General features: G+C 38.8%; 1 long non-coding RNA gene across 1 annotated transcript; it reads left to right on the top strand.

The window, feature by feature from the left end:
* LOC109836220 lies at positions 3,105-5,542 on the top strand. Its single transcript, XR_002245877.1, has 3 exons — positions 3,105-3,236; positions 5,242-5,304; positions 5,417-5,542. It is a non-coding gene; the product is annotated as an uncharacterized LOC109836220 (long non-coding RNA).

The raw sequence follows: 19,339 nt of genomic DNA, 5'->3' as shown, positions 1-19,339 counted from the left end.
AATACAAAACTCTAAATGCCTAGAGATAAATATCAACTATGGTGGAGTCTCATATACTAAAAATATATGACGACGACTATGCTGGAAGTCCGTCTTCTTGCAGCTCTCCGGAACTCTGAGCTGCTGCCTGAAAGGAATTGAAAAATAAAAAGAGAAATAACAAGAGCGTCAGAGCACTACAATAAGATTATCTCCATCCGCCCCCAGGGGAAGGGCTACTAGATGTGATGGAGGCTCTATCAATTAAGCATAGTCTACTTAGATCATTTACCATATATCTAAATGGAATTAATATTTAGAAACCTACACCACGAGATGTAGTACGTCAAGCAAAATAATTCAAACAAGGAAATCCTCATGTATATAACATATGTCTCAAATTGTAGATAACTAAATATCAATACCGGACTAAGAATAAATAATCTAAATAGAATCAATAGTTAAAAACTCACAACACGAGGCTGGCACATCAAGCGAAATAATTCAAACAAGAAAACCCTCATGTATATACCATATGTCTTAAATTGTGAATCGTTAATCATCAATCCTAACTAAGAATAAAGGATAGCAATACAAGAAAGTAAAATCATCACAATATCGGACCAAAAAATATCTTTCACTATCCTTTGGAAGATAATGTAAACAACTACATATAATCCCACGTACGTACAAGAGTAAAGTACCTCGGTCATATATAACTTAGCGATGAGTCATGTTCATAAATGGTGTCCACCAAGACTCAGACTATCAGATAATTATCACAATGCAAATCCATACAAAGTTTATAATTCATCGCATTATCATGCGGATCAGCATCCAAAAAGTGTACATGGCTCATTAGTCTCATCGTATCAACGTGCGAGATGAACTACCAAATCAGGCATCCTAGGTATACAGCTCATAAGTCTCATCGCATCTACGTGCGGGACAGACTACTAGGTCAAGCATCCTAAAACCCGACTCAATGGCCTGTACTAATGGTATATCGATGCACTATCCCAAGTAGTACTGAGCAGTGCTCATCAACGATATCCATACAAGTAAATAATGTTTAAATAACTCATATATCCCGTATAATCAAAATAATAACTATACTAATCCTCTTCAAGATACTCATGTGTGTGTTACGACACTATACATATATACTCATGATTATACATGTATCATCAAGCGCCTCGAACCCCGTGTTCGAAAACAAAAGGTGTAAAAACAACACTTTAAATAAAAGAGAACATAGGTCGGTCGAACGCCGCTAGGGCATCGGTCAACCGAACACAAACGTGCACAAAGTGCGCTCACAGGATCTCACCGGTCGACCGACTAGCCATGGTCGGTCGACCGGCCAGAGAAGATCTTCACAGATTTGGTTTTGACGTTTATATTTTTATAACTTTATTCAAAAATTTAATTTTATTAACATGAGGTATATAACAAGATTTAAAATTTTATATTTGCTTAACAGGGATTAACTTAACATGATTTAAACTCTTGAATTAATCTAGTTAGGGCTTAGCATTTCAATTAACCAAAATTTCTCAAATAAAACATAAATTATCAACATGATTAACTAAGCATGATTGGAACTAATCATTGAACATATATAAAATAATTTAAACACGTTCACATCATTTAGGTATCACAAACCTAGGGTTTATACATCTTAAATTAATAAGAAAACTCAATTAATTGTTAAACTAGGGTTGACACATGATTTAAGCATGATTAATAAATTACAATAAAAATAAAAGAAACCCTAATGATCATGATCATCAACTAATATAAACAGCAACTAAATCTATAGATTTTCACATTGGTTTAAAGATTAACATCATAAACTAAGATTTTAAAACATCGGGTTAAGCTTAAACATGAGATTCACCAATTAAGCATATTAAATATTGAATTAACTATAGGGAAAGGTTTAGAGGAAGATGATGTTACCTCAAACGTCATGTTGAACTCCTGAACACGTACGTACATGATCCCTCTTCACCAAAGTTGCAAAATCCTGCCTTCCTCTCGACAAACGCCTCAAGAACTCTCCCAATTCTTACAAATTATGATTAGGGTTTGAGAGAGAGAAAGAAAGGCCGCTAGGATTTGAAAAACTGATGAAAAGATGTGTTTTTTATTTGTAAATATATATATATATATATACTGTATGTGAGCTGGCAGCTCACATACATTATGCGCTGCAGGGAGTTAAATGAAAAATGTCCGCACAACTTGATTCTCGTGACCAAATTCATTTTATTTCCCCAAATCTCTCTCATGACCTCCTCTCTCCCAGATCTCAAATCCCAGATCTCGTCACCAGATCTCTCTCCCCAAATCTGAACTCCGACCCACCGCTCTCTCTCCCCAAATCCTCTCTCCGACGCGAGCTGCCGACCACCGCGTGAGTTCCTCTCTCTCCCCAAATCCTCTCTCCGACGCGAGCCGCCGACCACCGCTTGAGTTCTTCTCTCTCCCCAAATCCTCTATTTGTCCCTTTTGATTCTCGAGTTTATATATTTATATCAGGAAACAGTCGAATTTTGTGTTCTGGGTTTACTTTGATTGTTTAAACCCTATTGGTTGGACCACTAAATAAATAAAAATCAAGCAACCTCCCCTCACGAACAAACTTATTATGAATCAACTACCAAAAGAATCAAATTGTAACCATGGAATTCATTCGGCCATTTAGGCTCGATCATTTACCTGGATCTTTCGCATCACTGCAGGTCACAAGTAATTACCAAAGAAAACTCATCATCTACTGAGAAGCTGTGAACTGAAGGTATGTTGCTTCCCGTTTTAGTTTTCTTGTACTTCTTAACGTTTTGTTACGTGTGCTGTAATTACAAATGCGGTGAATGTTGCGTGAAGAAAAAAGTTGCACGCTACATTCGTTGCCGGTTCTGGATATTTGTTTGTTTTTTTTAATTGTCGAGATTTTTCTCTCTCAAATCCAACTTTGGTGTTTGAAGCAAGAGATTTTGAATTTTATCCAATCATTTAATATTATTGTGGGTCCAGCCTAATATGAGGTCAATCAATCTCTGTATATAAAATTTTCTTTGTTAGCTAAGCTTACTGCTATTAAATTCTAACCACAACAAAAATACTAAGTTTGTTTTTCTTGAATTTATTTTCTTCTTTAGGAGTTTGGAATGGAGGAAACAAATTCAAATAGTGTAGAGTTCGGAATGGGAGAATCAAGTGTTATTGGAAGTGAAACTGCGGCCAATTCTGTAAATGCTCCTAAACCACTACTAGGAATGAAGTTTAATAGTCATGAAGAAGCTTATAACTATTATAACTCTTATGCATTGTTGATGGGTTTTGGAATAAGGAAGAGCACTGTGAATTACTCTCGCAAGACTAGAGAAGTGGTAGACAGAAAGTTTGTTTATGATAAGGAGGGCTATAAACCTAATAGTGGCAAGATAGAGATCCCTCTTCGGCGAGAGACCCGAGTGGGATGTAAGGCAATGATGCGAGTTAAATTATTGGAGGACAAATCGTGGGAGGTCACGGGGTTTGTTGAAGAACATACAAATCATGTGTTGAGTAGTCCAGACAAAGCAAAAATGCACAGATCACATCAACAATTCCATAAAACTCAAAGATGTAAAAACTTATTGATAGTCTACGAGAAGAAGGTATGTCTCCTTCCACTATTTCTCGCGTTATCAATGCAACCAATGGAAGAGACGGTGAATTTGTGACATCACAACAGTGCATTGATCATATCAGAACCCAAAGAGTCAACAATATTGGTCATGAATGCATATCTATCATTCGACATTTTCAGAGTATGACAGCGAATGATCCAGAATTTTATTTTGCAATAGAAGTAGACAGTAGTGGACAAATGAGGAGTGTATTCTGGGCCGACGGAAGATCAAGAGCATCTTATTTGCAATTCAGTGATGTTATTGCGTTTGGTGTGACATACAGAACTAATAAGTTCGGTCTTTCATTTGCTCCATTTACTGGTGTAAATCACCATTGGGGCTTGTGGTGCAATAGTTCTTCAATTGAACAATGTGAAGGATATTGGGTTGAGATGAAAGAGACGTTTGATATAAATGAATAAGGGGAGGGATGGTTGCAAACAGTTTACAAATGCAGAGAACATTGGGTGCCGTGTTATCTGAAGGACACTTTTTTGCTGGAATGAGATCAAGCCAAAGGAGTGAAAGTATTAATGCATTTTTTTATGGGTATGTTAACTCACAGACTCAGTTACACGAGTTTGTGACACAATATGAAAAAGCAGTAACTCATCGTCGCTTAAGTGAAGCCCATGAAGATTTTAAGAGTCTGAACACAAAGCCGGTCATGCTCCTTGGACATCCAATTAAGGTCCAAGCTGGGGAAATGTATACACGCAATATGTTTGATGTGTTCCATACTGAATTCAAAGGATTTGGTACAGAGTTCTGTGAAGAATTGAGAAAAGATGGGGACATTGTTGAATACATGGTCTGTAAGTTTACAGATAGAGGAAAATGGGAGGTGGTTACTTATGAACAATCCAGTCAGATGCAGTTCTGTTGCACTTGTGCTTTGTTTGAAACTAATGGTGTGCTATGTAGACATATATTATCGCTAATGATGGCTAGGCAAATGGATTCATTACCCGACCACTACATCCTACACCGTTGGACCATACATGCAAGGCATCGTAACATTGGGGTTGGCAACATTGTATTTGGAAGAAACATCACCAGCTGTGAAGAGAAGATTAATTTATTAAAATCTTGGGCTTTAAGAGAAAAATTCAATAATGTGCTCGAGCTTGCATTTGATTCAGAAGAGAAGCTGCAACAACTTGATGATGTGCTAACAAATTTCATGGAATCACTTGAAGAAGAAGTTGGAGAAACTCAAGATCAAATTATGGATATTCCTCAACCTTCCGCACCCATTTCACATACAATAGAGAACATTCCTCAGATAACAGTTCGTGATCCTGATAGACCTGCAAGGACTAAAGGTCGTCCACGCAATGCTACTAGAATCTAGTCAGGTTTAGAACAGGCACAAGAAAAGAAAGAAAGGAAGAAACGCATATGTAGCAGATGTGCCATATGTAGCAGATGTGGTGAACTCGGGCATTATAGAACTAGTTGTAAAGTTAACTTGTAAATGTACCATTTTCCTTTCTATTCAGTTTTAGCCCTATATAAGTTTATGAAACTTGATAGCACAAAGTCATATCTCATGATTAATTTGTCATATAATTTGCAGCTAAACATATGCTCGGGTGGTGGATGTATTGGTTTGTTCAAAAAGTCATATCTCATGATTAATGTACGCATGATTGCTTGCATTTTTGTGTATCAATCTTTAACAGCGCTTTATTTACTCTGTTTTTAACTTTTAACAAACAATTTATTTGCTTGTGCATGTGTTTCTCTTACAGCGCTACCACTAACACAGGAACAAGCACAAGCAGCTCAGGTTCATCCACAACTGTTGCTGATTGTCTTGTAGCTGCTGATGTATTACTACATTTTATGTATTAAGACTGATTGTGTCTTGTAGCTGCTGATGTGTTAAGACTAATGTATTAAGACCGATGTATGTGTGTGTTATTGGTTAATTGATATGGATTGTTGTCTTGTAGTCCACAACTCTGTCTTATGCCTTCAGGCTGGTCCAAGGATAACTTTTCTTTGTGTATTGTATTCAGGCTGGTCCAAGGATATGTTAAGAATTTGCTTATAGGCAGATGAAGATTTTTGCAGCAGTTCTCCTTTATATCTTCGAGTTCAAACTCCGCAATCAAAAAGAAGTTATCAACTATAGAACCATTACTCTATACATTGATAAAGGTCTCCATGTATATGTTGTTCCAAGACAGAAAGTACGAGTCATGCTTTAGTTTGATGCAACTGTTGGAAATAATATGAGCTTGCTATGTACAGTGCAGGCCATATGTCTCTGGTGTATCTGGATACAGTTCAGGTTTTGTAATGTAACCATGTATTTGTTAGTCGAATGGTGTTCTTAGTTTCAAGTTTAAACATCCGACTGCATCTCCCAATGGAATCAACAGTAATCAATATGTACAAATATACACATGGATTCGTTAACTGAGAAAGATGCACAAATGTTGCAATCTCACATAACAGCGTTAAAACAATGTCATTTTCCAACTCGATAGAAGCAATAAGAAACCGATATTAACTACTAATCATCCTAAAACACAAACAAAAGTGAAACAGAACATCTCAAACACTCCTTATGTGGATAGAACTTTGACGGTCATCAAATTATGGTCATCGACAAGCCTTCAACCAGCAATAAGCTTAAATTTTATGTCGCAAATGAAATCTCTTATCAATTTAGTGCAGAATTCAATACAAATTGATTGTATAAGAAAAACTATCCACCGCCATATATTATCAGAGTTTCATATTTCCCCAATTCTATTTCGAATGATCACACTACCCATCTGCAAGTTGGACCCCATATCAGAGTTTCATATTTCCCCAATTCTATTTCGAATGATCACACTACCCATCTGCAAGTTGGACCCCAGAATTCGTTCAGTAGGATTTCGCATAAAGGCAAATGAAGGCAATTGTAGCTGCGCTTGAGATCACACTACCCATCTTGTAGTCCACAACTCTGTCCTTAAAAAAAACGCGCACACACACAATGAAAAGCATTCGTAACTAAAACAAAGGGAATCAACTCAGTAACAGAACATCGATAGCAGCGCAGATTGTTATTGATCTGATACAAACAATATGACATAAGTTCTCACAATCACATAAGTTCTTACTAATACATAAGTTCTCACAATCTCACAATCACATAAGTTACTCGATACATAAGTTCTCACAATCACATATTTTTTGCAAGAGAGAAAAAAATAAATACGACAACGATACATATTACAAACACTAATATTGTAAACACTGAACCTAATGCAAAAGCATAGATGGGGGAAATAGTAGTTCTTGAGCTCGATGCAGAATCAGGTGTCGGGACATAAAAAGGTGTTTGGACATGCCTTGAGTTGGATGCTGAATCACAAGCGATGCTGTGCTTATCTCATTCAACCAAAGCCTCTACGTACGTTGCATACCCTTTATATGCGGCATTTGGAAATTTATCAACTTGCATTTTACAGTCCTCCCAATTATTAAAAATTCCACATCGTCGACCTCTCTTCACAATGTAAAAACTCTTTCTTGCCATAGACCACCTAAAAAATTATGGTTTGAAGCAAAATCACAGTAAAAACTCTCTTAATTTCTTTGTGGAATTAAGAGAAATTATAAGTCCAAATTCGAGAAGTAATTGCTACCACTGAGGGAAGAATAAATGGATGTAGGATACTTTATTAAATTTGCAAAAGTAGCCCAAATACAACATCGAGAGAGAACTCATCTATACACCATAATCAATTAGGAACCATGTTCATTTCAAGCTCTTAATCTAGTTAATGACAAAAACATCATTGGTAGTCACTCGTGAGTAGATGATAATGCTCGAAAACATCTAGGGATGCATAAAATTAATTATTTCCTTCAGTTTCTACTAAGTAAAGGAGTATCTTACATCTAATACACGCGACATGCACAAGGTTTTAACCAATTTACACTGCTTCAGCAGTTCATTATCCGATCTGCAGCATCAATAAGAAACCCTAGCATGAATAACTACACATTAAAGCTATAGAGAAAATCCATACATCTTCATGAACCATGGCTCCTCGGAAAGTAATCTAAACGCGAAATCATCAGCGGATGCAGATTCAAGAAGTATTCGTCAATTGAACACCGATTCTACTTAGAATGAGCCGAAATCATCAGCGGATGCAGATTCAAGAAGTATTCGTCAATTGAACACCGATTCTACTTAGAATGAGCCAAAGATTCAAAGCGATCGTCGTTTTCTCAAAATTTCAGCATCTAATCTTTCAAATATTTGATCTATCCAAGAATCGCCTCGATTCTCCATTTCCGATCGAATCAACAGCAAAGACATAGAAAATTCAAAAAATCAAAAACAAAAAAAAATCAAAGAACTGACCTTAGAATCGAGCTAGGGTTTAGGAAATCGACAGCGAGCGGAGCTGAGGAACAGAGGTTTAGAGAAAGAGAGCGGTGGTCGCGGCGGCTGCAAGGAGAGCGGAGGTGCTCGCGTCGGAGAGAGGAATTGGGGAGAGAGAGGAAGCGGCTCGCCCGTCGCGAGTTCAGATTTAGGGAGAGAGAGCGGTGCGTCGACGGCTCGCGTCGGAGTTCAGATTTGGGGAGAGAGATCTGGTGACGAGATCTGGGATTTGAGATCTGGGAGAGAGGAGGTCACGAGAGAGATTTGGGGAAATAAAATGAATTTGGTCACGAGAATCAAGTTGTGCGGACATTTTTCATTTAACTCCCTGCAGCGCACAATGTATGTGAGCTGCCAGCTCACATACAGTTTTCTCATATATATATATATATATATATATATATATACTGCAAACCCGAATCAAATCAGCCCAAACCCGAAACAGGAAACCCAATCAGACTGGAAAATAATCTTTGGTATTTTAGCTATAACTTTCATGTTCAACCTCTGAATAAGGTGATTTAAGATGTGTTGGAAAGATATTGAAAATAACTACAACTTTTCTCTTTTGAGTTTTTTTTAGATTCAAACTTTATCGGTGATATAACTGCAAACCCGAATCAAATCAGCCCAAACCCGAAACAGGAAACCCAATCAGACTGGAAAATAATCTTTGGTATTTTAGCTATAACTTTCATGTTCAACCTCTGAATAAGGTGATTTAAGATGTGTTGGAAAGATATTGAAAATAACTACAACTTTTCTCTTTTGAGTTTTTTTTAGATTCAAACTTTATCGGTGTGTAATGCAGATATACACTTAACTGGTTATTTTTCTAGATTTCTTTTTTGTGCATGATTAACCTTTGTATACTCTCATATATACTCTTAATTGATCTCAAATCAATTGTTAGCATAATTATTCATCCATAAATAATATTCATGATAATTTAGAGCTCATTTATCAATATAATTCATACTTTTTTCCAAAATTCACGCGGTTTTACAACTTATCTCAAGGTACTTTGCCTGAAGATCTTGTCGAAGCCAGGCGTCTACAGGGGAATTCTCGCAGTTACCTCATGATCGACAAACAACTCTATCGGATGACTTATTCAAGAGGTAGTGTAGGACCCTATTTGCGGTGCCTCCGGCCACAAGAAGCTAACTATGTCCTCAAGGAGATTCATGAGGGCACATGTGGAAACCATCTTGGGCCCGAACCCTCGTGCAAAAAGTCATCCCCCAAGGGTACTACTAGCTAACTATCTTAGTTGAGTCGAGACGACTCGTCTCTTATTACCACAAGTGCCAGCTCTTTTTTCCATCCCTCGAGCAATGGTGACCAAGCTAACTTCAATCTTGAGCCCTATACAATTTGCTCAATGGGTATTGGATCTGCTAGGTCCTCTCCCCTAAGATTCAGGACAGAGAAAGTTGCTCATTGTGGCGATTAACTACTTCACCCAATGGATTGATGCCAAAGCACTGGCTAAGATTGGTGAGAGTAACATCATAAGTTTTGTGTGGAAATCCATCGTTTGCCATTTTGGTGTGCCCTGGTCTTCTATGAGTGACAACGACACCCAATTCAACAGCGGAGGCTTCCGCAGCTTTTACGAGGAATACGATATTCATCTCAAGTTCTCCTCCGTCATAGTAGGGAACTGGGTGGAAGAGTTGTCTAGTATCCTCTTGTCAGACTACATGACCCATAATAACTCAACCGGGGAGACTCCATTCAAGCTAGCTTATGGCACTGAAACAGTCACTCCCATCGAAGTAGGCATGCCGACCATCAGACTCCAATACTTTGATGAGGACCTGGACTCTAAAGGACTTCAAGTAGGGCTCGATCTCCTAGACGAGACCCGAGAGAAGGCACTCCGGACCCAAGTCACCAATTAACAATGAATCACCCTCTACTACAATAGTAAAATCCGACCAAGTAGATTCAACGCTAGCGACCTCATCCTCTGCAAAGCTTTTTTCGACAAAGACATCCGAAGAGACAAGCTAACTCCTAACTGGGAAGGCCCGTATACAGTCTTTGAAGAGCTGTGACCAGGCACTTATCGACTAAGGGCCCCATACGGGAGAGTTTTGCAACACCCCTAGAATATCAAACATTTGCGGCATTATTTTTAATAATTTTGTAAATTTCATTTAATATTAATGAAATTTTTATTAAAACTGACTTGATTCCTGTTTTGTACTCCCGTAGTGCCTAATTTATGCAGGAATTCTAAGCCCTTGGTGCCTTATCAGGGTAAACCTAAGGCACTCTCACCATATGGTCGACTCCCACATTCACCTTTTGACCATAATTGCTATATTGAAGCGCTAGGCGTCTACGTAAGTCCTGAGTACCCAACCTCCGAGTTGTCATTTTATCGAGTTGCGATCAGGGTGGCCCTCAGTAGGGCGAAAGACCTAGTCGACTTCAGCAAGTTCTAGGCACAGCCTTATGGTTATAAAGACCTAGTCGATTTCAGCAAGTCCTAGGCACAGCCTTAGGGTTGTAAAGACCTAGTCGACTTCAGTAAGTCCTAGGCATTCAACCTCTCGATTGAATTCTAAGCCCTCGGTGCCTTTCCAGGGTAAACCCAAGGCACTCACCATATGGTCGACTCCTACATTCACCTTTCGACCATCATGACTATATTGAAGCCCCAGATGTCTATGTAAGTCCTGGGCACCCAACCTCCGGATTGTTATTTTACCGAGTTACCATCAGGGCGGCCCTTATCAGGGCAAAAGACCTAGTCAACTTCAGCAAGTACTAGACACAGCCTCAGGGTTGTAAAGACCTAGTCGACTTTAGTAAGTCCTAGCACAACCTCAGGGTTGTACAAGCCCCAAGTGTCTACGTAAGTCCGAGGCACCCAACCTCTGGGTTGTCCTCTTACCAAAAGACCCAGGCATCTATGTAAGTCCTGGGCACCCAACCTCAGGGTTATCATTCTGCCAAAAAATCTTTGGTATCATCATGAATAAACCCAAGGCATGGAGTTCAGGTGTTCTACCATCTTCGACAAAAAGACCTAGGCACTTCAATTTGCCAGTCCTTGTCGACCAAAGACCCGAACACTTCGCCAACATGAGGCATAAAAATGAACTAGTCATCTCGACCTCTCAACAATCGGGTCATCCTAGTATGACCGGCTTACTATAATCCACACTTAGTTCTCTCAATCAGAACAAAGCAACAAGCTAGTAAAGCAAAAACAAGAAATAAATGAAGGCAAACTCCAGAATAAGAGCAAAGTTAATCTTTATTCTAAGCTTCAAAATTTATTATAAGTTCATTACAATATCTGTGTCATTATTTACAACAAGGCATGTTGATATCTACAAAAAAAAGAAGAAAAAGAGAAGATACAAGCCATTAGATCTCTCAGTCGGATCCGGTAGTAGGGCTTGATAGGTCTTCATCGGGGACCATAGAGTCAGCAATTGTGGGAATAACAGAAGAAGAAGCAGTAGAGTCCCGTGCAGGGGCATCCTCCGACTCATCGTCACCATCCTCTAATGCCAGATGCAACCCCCCCTCCGCTTACCTCGATTTCCTTGAGGTGATCAAGGCAACAGGAGAATTGGGGAGGATAGAGGAGATTAGGCGCGGGACGAGAGGCTGGAGGGAGCATCGAGGCTAAGTAGTCGACACTAGCTTTGCAAGCCAAAGTCACCTCAGTTTTACTCGAGGGACCCTGGCACTAGTTGTTGATCACCTCCACCATATGCTGCTCTAAGTCTAGGTGAGCCAGCTGGTCCTCAAGGTCCTTGACAATTATCATAGACGCTTGACAAGCCGACCGCTCCTCCTCAAGGTCTCACCTCAGTTGTTCAGCCGAGAGATGACTCGATCAAGCTTCCTCCTCATCCGCCTCCTTAAGGCACCTCTAGGACTTGACCTCCCCCTCCAAAGAGGTTACCCGGCTATCCCGCTCAGAGACTCCGTGCTGGAGGCGGCCGACCTCCCCACTTCAGATAGGCTACCTGCCCTTACAGCCTCTCGATCGAAGCTTCTTGCTTGGGGTTCTGATGCTAGAAAACTTCGATAGCTCCCAAACTGTTGATCCACATGGATCTGTCGCTTTGTTTCGTCAGCATTAAGTATTTGGTACGTAGTGCGTCACTTTGAGCCACGGATCCCAGCCACTTGGTTGGTTTCTTTGCCTATAAATAGGCAATCACTTTTTCAAGAAGATCCATCTTCTTCTTCTTCGAGCCTTGTTTCAAAATAACTCAGAGGAGTCTCTACCTTTTAATGTTCCCATCTTTATCTCCTGCAAAGTTGCAAGCTTTCTTGTCTTTGATGGTCGTCGCCGGTGAGGTAGGCAAAACTGATAACGCCCCTACTTCAGGTAACATTTTTGATCTTGATTTGATGGTTGCTCTTGCTTTTTGAAAGTTTGACGAGGTTCAGTTATTTAACAAACCTCAAGCTCTCATTTTATGCAATTCTAACCCATTGATCTTTGTAGTGGCTCACTCGTTTGGGGATTTCTCAATCTTTCAGAACCAAAGTTAGGATCTATTTCGACAACTTGTTGGGCTTTTGAATATAACCTCGAAGGGATATCCGAAGTTCAAGCCTGTTTATTTTTTTGACATGCCACGCACTCTCAAGCATGTAATCCTTCATCTAGACTTCGGGCTATGTGGTAGCTTGGTAGATTCAGTGAAGTGCTTCTTTTCACAAGAGTCAGCAATAATGTTAGAGTTGCTTCCTCACCCTACAACTTATCCACGTTCTGCGAAGATGGGAAAAGTACTGATCTTATGCTTAGAGCTTGTGGTGTTTCTATTAGCACTCAGTTTACCCAAGCAGATGGGCGGGTGCTACCAACACCAAAGTTAAAAGTTGGGTATGGAGAGGACTTCATCCCAAAGAATGGAAGATGAAACTTCAACAACAAGAACCGAAGTTCAACACTCGAAGTGTACTTCGAAGATCATTAAAAGAACTTGTAAACGAACCTCGTAGTGTAATTCGAAGGTCATTGAAAGAACTTGTAACCGAACCTTGTAATGTAGTTTGAAGGTCGTTGAAAGAACATGTAACCGAACCTCGTAATGTAGTTCGCCTTTCTATATTTATAATTTTAGCTATTATATGAATAAAATTGGATGTTTTATCCACATATTATTCACTTCTTTTGTGCAATTGAAGAATTTCAACTTAGGATTTTTAGCAAATACTCAGCTATCAACGGACTTGAGTTGTCTTTACCAACTGTTGTTTGAGTTGGACTAGCCATACTCTTCCCCTCAGTATGATGAGTTATCAAAAAGTTTCTGTTAGACTTTAGTGCTAAGATTTCTCTTCTATTTTAGCCTTTTTAGGCTTTAGATTAGATGTATGATAACGAATTTTAATTTTCGACTAAGTGTTTAGAATGAAGCTTAACACATAGCAGGTTTATTGGGAAAACAAATGTCATTTATGAAAATGACGACGTTGGGATGATTAAGTCATTCAATAACTGGGAAAAACTATGATAATAAAAACAAAGGCACCTCACTTGGTAGGTCCAAGTTGAAAAATGAACGTCATTTAGGGTAATGACAACATTAGGAAAGTCATGTCGTTCAATGACTTAGGACATGATGACGATGATGGAAACAAAAGCGCATCACTTGGTAGGCCAATGTTGGAAAAACGAATGTCATTTGGGTTAATGACGATGTTAGGAGAGTCATATCGTTCAGTGACATAGGAGTATAATGACGATGATGGAAACAAAGACGCATCACTTAGTAGGCTAATGTTAGAAAACGAACGTCTTTAGGGTAATGATGACGTTAGGAAGATCATATCATTCAGTGACTTAAAAATATAACGACAATGATGGAAACAAAGCCACATTACCTTGTAGGCCAATGTTAGAAAACGAACGTCATTTGGGGTAAAGACGATGTTAGAAAGATCATATCGTTCAGTGACTTAAAAGTATAATGACAATGATGGAAATAAAAGCACATCACTTGGTAGGCTAATGTTAAAAAATGAACGTCATTTGGGGTAATGATGACGTTAGGAAGACCACATCATTCAGTGACTTAAAAATATGATAGTAATGATGGAAACAAAGGCACATCACTTGGTAGGCCAATGTTGGAAAACGAACGTCATTTGGGATAATGACGGCGTTAGGAAGATCATATCGTTTAGTGACTTAAAAGTATGATGATAATGATAGAAACAAAGGCACATCACTTGGTAGGCCAATATTGGAAAACGAACGTCATTTTGGGTAATGACGACATTAGAAAGATCATGTCGTTCAGTGACTTAAAAGTATGACGATAATAATGTAAACAAAGGCACATTACTTGGTAGGCCTATGTTGGAAAACGAACGTCATTTGGGGTAATGACGACGTTAGGAAGATCAAATATAGTAACACATCACATAGTAGGTTACTATTGAAAAGATATTTTTGAACAAAAGTTAGATATTGTCTATTATAGATAATCATTAATATGATAGTTTTATGGTCTCACTATCCTATTGAAGAGGATTAGCGAGGGAAATTTGGAGGGGACGAAGTAAGAAAATCATTACCTCTATTTGCATCTCCTCTTGCTATGAGATGCGTTTGGCCAAGGGGCCTATGGGTAATATTTTTTTAAAAATTTATCATTGATCGTCATCATGAGTTTATCATCATCTTGAGTGATAAGACGATATGCTTCATTTGTGTAGATAGTTTATACTACAAATGGTCCCTACCATTTTGGTCAAACTTCCCTTTTTTTGGAGTTCAGAATCATTGGCCGTCGGACGGCGAGAACCAAATCACCTTCCTTGAATGCGCGGTATCTAACCTTCTTATCAAATGCTCTGGAAATCCGAACTTGATAAAATTTGATGTGTTGTTGAGCCTGTAGTCGCTTTTCATCTAGCAACTCTAGTTTTTCGAGACGTCGACGATGATTTTCTTCCGTTGTCATGCCAGTTGTAAGTGCTATACACAAAGACGGAATTTGGATTTCCAATGGTAATATGACTTCACATCCATATACCAAGGAGTATGGTGTCGCACTTGTCAGCGTACGAACCGTTGTACGATAAGCCCATAAACTTTGATCCAACTTCTTGGTCCAATCTCTTTTATTCGTCGAGACCACTTTAGTGAGAATTTTGACGATGGTCTTTTTGAAAGCTTCAGCTTACCTGTTAGCAGTAGGGTTATAAACTGTTGAGGCCAAATTTCTGATCCTGAATTTATCGCAGAATCGGGTGAAGGCTTGGCTAACGAATTAGGGCCCATTTTCATGGATGATACGTCTTGGGACACCATATCTGTATATGATGTGGTGTTTTATGAATTTGACCACATCACTTATCTTAACTTCTTTTAATAGGATTCTTTGTCCCATTTAGAGAAGTAATCAGTTATCGGTAAAATGAAGCGATGTCAATTGGAAGAGGGTGGGGATATCGGGCCAATAGTGTCCATATCTCACGTCTCAAATGGCCATGAAGTGGCTGACGGGTGAAGATGCTCGGGTGGCTGATATATATAATTAGCATGTATCTAGCAGGCGTGGCATCGTTTGGTATAAGCGATGACGTCTTGTACCATGTTAGGCCAATAATAACCCAATCTACATAATCAGTCCCATAATTTAGGGTCGGGCTGATGGGCTCCACAGATGCCATCATGAGCTTCATTTAGAGCTTCTTTTGCTTCTCTATTTGACAAACAGTGAAACAATAGTCCGTCATACGACCTTCAGTACAAAGTCTGAGATTAGGAATCATAGTAGAATCTAGGTGCTCATCTACGGATAGATTCTCTTTCATTGATGTCTTCGGGCAATAAGTCGTATAAGACATAATCAATAATAAAAAATCACTAATCTTTAGGTTCGAGCATTGTCGGCTCATCTTCAACTGCGTTGATCTACAATGCATACTTCGACTTGAATAATTTTGTATGCTTGTTACCGTGATTTGCCGGGTAGCTCCTTCAGGTAGAGCCAATGTGGCTGCAAGTGACCAATACGTCGGCATAGGTATTCTTGAGACGAGGTACATAGTCATAGGTATTCTTGAGACGGGGTACATAGTCAATGTAGCCTTCAAAAGAATTGGCCAATGCAATGGCTACGTTATGATAGGGAATGAGTTCCTCATTCCTAACTTCATATTCTCCCTTCATCTGATTAACAATGAGCTGCGAATCACCATATGCTTCTAGGTGCTTCACCCCCAGCTGTTTAGTTATATCAAGACCGACCAACAAAGCATTGTATTTGGCTATATTATTCGAGCAAGGCTATGTTAAAGAAACAACTCATGGTAGCACATGATTTTGTGGGGAAATAAAGACTACGCCTACTCCGGCCATCAAAGTATAATTGTCATACTTGCTCTTTAGAAACAACATTAGCTTCATACGTCTCATCCGACATATCTTGGTACAATTTGACCTTCCCTTTCAATGGATGGTTGGCCATAAGATCACAAATAGCCTGACCTTTCACTGCCTTTTGAGGTTTGAAGTGAATATCATATTGGGAGAGAAATAACTCCCATCTAATGAGTCGCCAGTTCAATGCACCGGGTTGTGTCATGAATACCCGAATAGGATTAATCTGGGAAATTACATGTATAGTTTGTCCAACCAAATAATGTTGCAACTTTTGGACTGTGAAGACCAGGGCTAAACATTCTTTCTCAATAGGAGAATAATGAGGTTCAGCACTCGATAAAGTCCTACTGAGATAGTATATGGCTTTCTCATGGCCATTTTCATAATCTTGTGCTAAGAGTCCTGCCAAGGCATGATCTGTAGCCCAGATATATATATATCAAGAAGGGTTTACCTGTCTTCAGTACAATCAACACAGGAGGATTAGAGAGATATTGTTTAATCTTTTCGAATGCTTTCTAATAAGCTTCATCCCATATAAAGGATACCCCTTTCTTTATTAGTTTTGAGAATGGTTGTTTTTTGCTTGATAGGTTGGAAATGAACCTGCAGATGTATGCCAATCATCATTGTAAACCCCGAAGCTTCTTGAGATTTCTAGGAGGTGGCAGCTCTCGGATGGCTTTGACTTTGTTTGTGTCAAGGCGAATTCCGTTAGATGTGACCACGAACCCAATGAATTTACCACTAGCCATTCTTAAAAATGACTTGGTTGGGTTCATCTTTAGTTGATGTGCCCGCATGAGGTAGAACATTTGTTTTTAAATCATGTAAATGGTTTCCCTTATCATGACTTTTAACAACCATGTCATCCACATAACATTCTATAGTCTTCTATAGATGGTTTTGGAAAATAGAGGTCATGGCACATTGATATGTAGCACCAGCATTCTTTAATTCAAAGGGCATTACTGTATAATAGTATATCCCTGAAGGTGTTCGAAAGGATGTGTGCTTTTCATCATCAGGATACATCTTGATTTGGTTGTACCCTAATAATCCATCCATAAAAGACATCATTTCAAACCTGCACATATTGTCAATAATGACGTGTGACGCCCCTGGGTTCACACAAGGCTACAGTCCAAGGTGAAACCAGAGATGTCAAACCTGTCATGCACCCACATTGTGCATAAACATGTTTCACTAATCACAGTAATATCCTCTAGTAGAACCAAATAGAAGTGCAGGTACAAACAGGCAAAATAAAGGGAATAAATATAATAGACATTATATAGAAGAGATATCTTATAAATGAAAAGAATCAAGTCTCAACTATAATACATCTGATATCTGAATAATGAAAATGTCTCAACATGAATCAACTAAGAATCGTACTAAGGCACACTATCTTTACCATATGAATATGAAACTCTAATGTCTGGATAAAACTCAAAACTACAGTGGAGTCTCTACAAGTAAAAATACGCGATGGCGACAATGCCAGAACTCCGTCACCCTGCGGCCCTCCGGAACACTGAGCTACCTGAAAGGGTATTTTTAAAAGAAAAAGAAACAACAACAAGAGCATCAGAGTGCTACAGCAAGATTACCTCCATCCGCCCCCAGGGAAAGGGCTACTAGATGGAGTGAAGGCTCTATCTATTAAGCATAGTCTACCTAGATTCATTTTCCCGTATCTAAGTAGGAGTAACATTTAGAAACCTACAACACGAGACGTAGTACGTCGAACGAAATAATCCAAACAAGGAAACCCTCATGTATATACCATAAGTCTCAAATTGTAGATATCTAAACATTAATACCGAACTAAGAAAAGATAATATAATGAAATCAATAATTAGAAATCCATAACACGAGACTGATACGTCGAACGAAATAATCCAAACAACGAAACCCTTATGTATATACCATATGTCTCAAGTTGTGAATATCTAATCATTGATCCCAATTAGAAAGTAAAAAAAAAGACAGTAAAAGAAATAAGATATCAACACATCCTATTTATAATATCTTCCACTATCACTAGGGAGATAGAAAAAAATACCAATACATAATTTTGTATACTTTCAAAAGTAACGTATCTTAGTTATATAGTTCAATGATAGGTCGTATTCATAATCGGCATCTGTCATACTTAGGCTATCAAGTAATTGTCTCAGTGAAACGGACTACCCTATAGGTATCCTGAATTGTGTACATGGCTCATTAGTCTCATCGCAATCTCAGTGCGTAAAATGAGTGCGGGACGGACTACCAAATAGGCATCCTAGAAATACGGCTCACCAGCCTCATCGCACCCTAGTGCGGGACGGACGGCTAGATCAAGCCTCCTAAAATCTGACTCAATGGCCTGTACATGTGGAATATCGACGCACTACCTCATGTAATACTGAACTGAGCTCATCAACGATATTCACCTCATGTGTAAACTGTGTATATCTGGTGTGTCGATGCACTATCACATATAGTACTGAGCTATGCTCATCAACGACGACATCCAACATGTATATGAACTATATCTAATTCAAATATGATCAAATTAAAATTTATCATAATATCCTTAGGATTTTTAAATGTATAACATAACATATTCATGACTATACGTATAACATCAAGCGGCTCAAAACACCGCGAACGCACCTCAAAACGGCGCAACACAGCTCCACAAAACGAGCAGGAAAAATAAACGTGACATCTGTTAGTAAAACAAACATATCTTTCTCTAGGAAAACTATTTTTACAAATGGTTTTTTGTTTTGAAAACTATATTCACACATCTTTCAAATGACATAAGTTTGGTTCAGTTTGGAGTTTATTTGTTATCCTAAATCTCCAGTTAAATATTATATATGTGTAGCCGTTTTTCTG

The sequence above is a fragment of the Asparagus officinalis genome, chromosome 4, assembly GCF_001876935.1.
Source record: "Asparagus officinalis chromosome 4, Aspof.V1, whole genome shotgun sequence".
In the NCBI taxonomy this organism is placed as follows: Eukaryota; Viridiplantae; Streptophyta; class Magnoliopsida; order Asparagales; family Asparagaceae; genus Asparagus; species Asparagus officinalis.
This window is presented reverse-complemented; position numbering and strand designations above follow the sequence as displayed.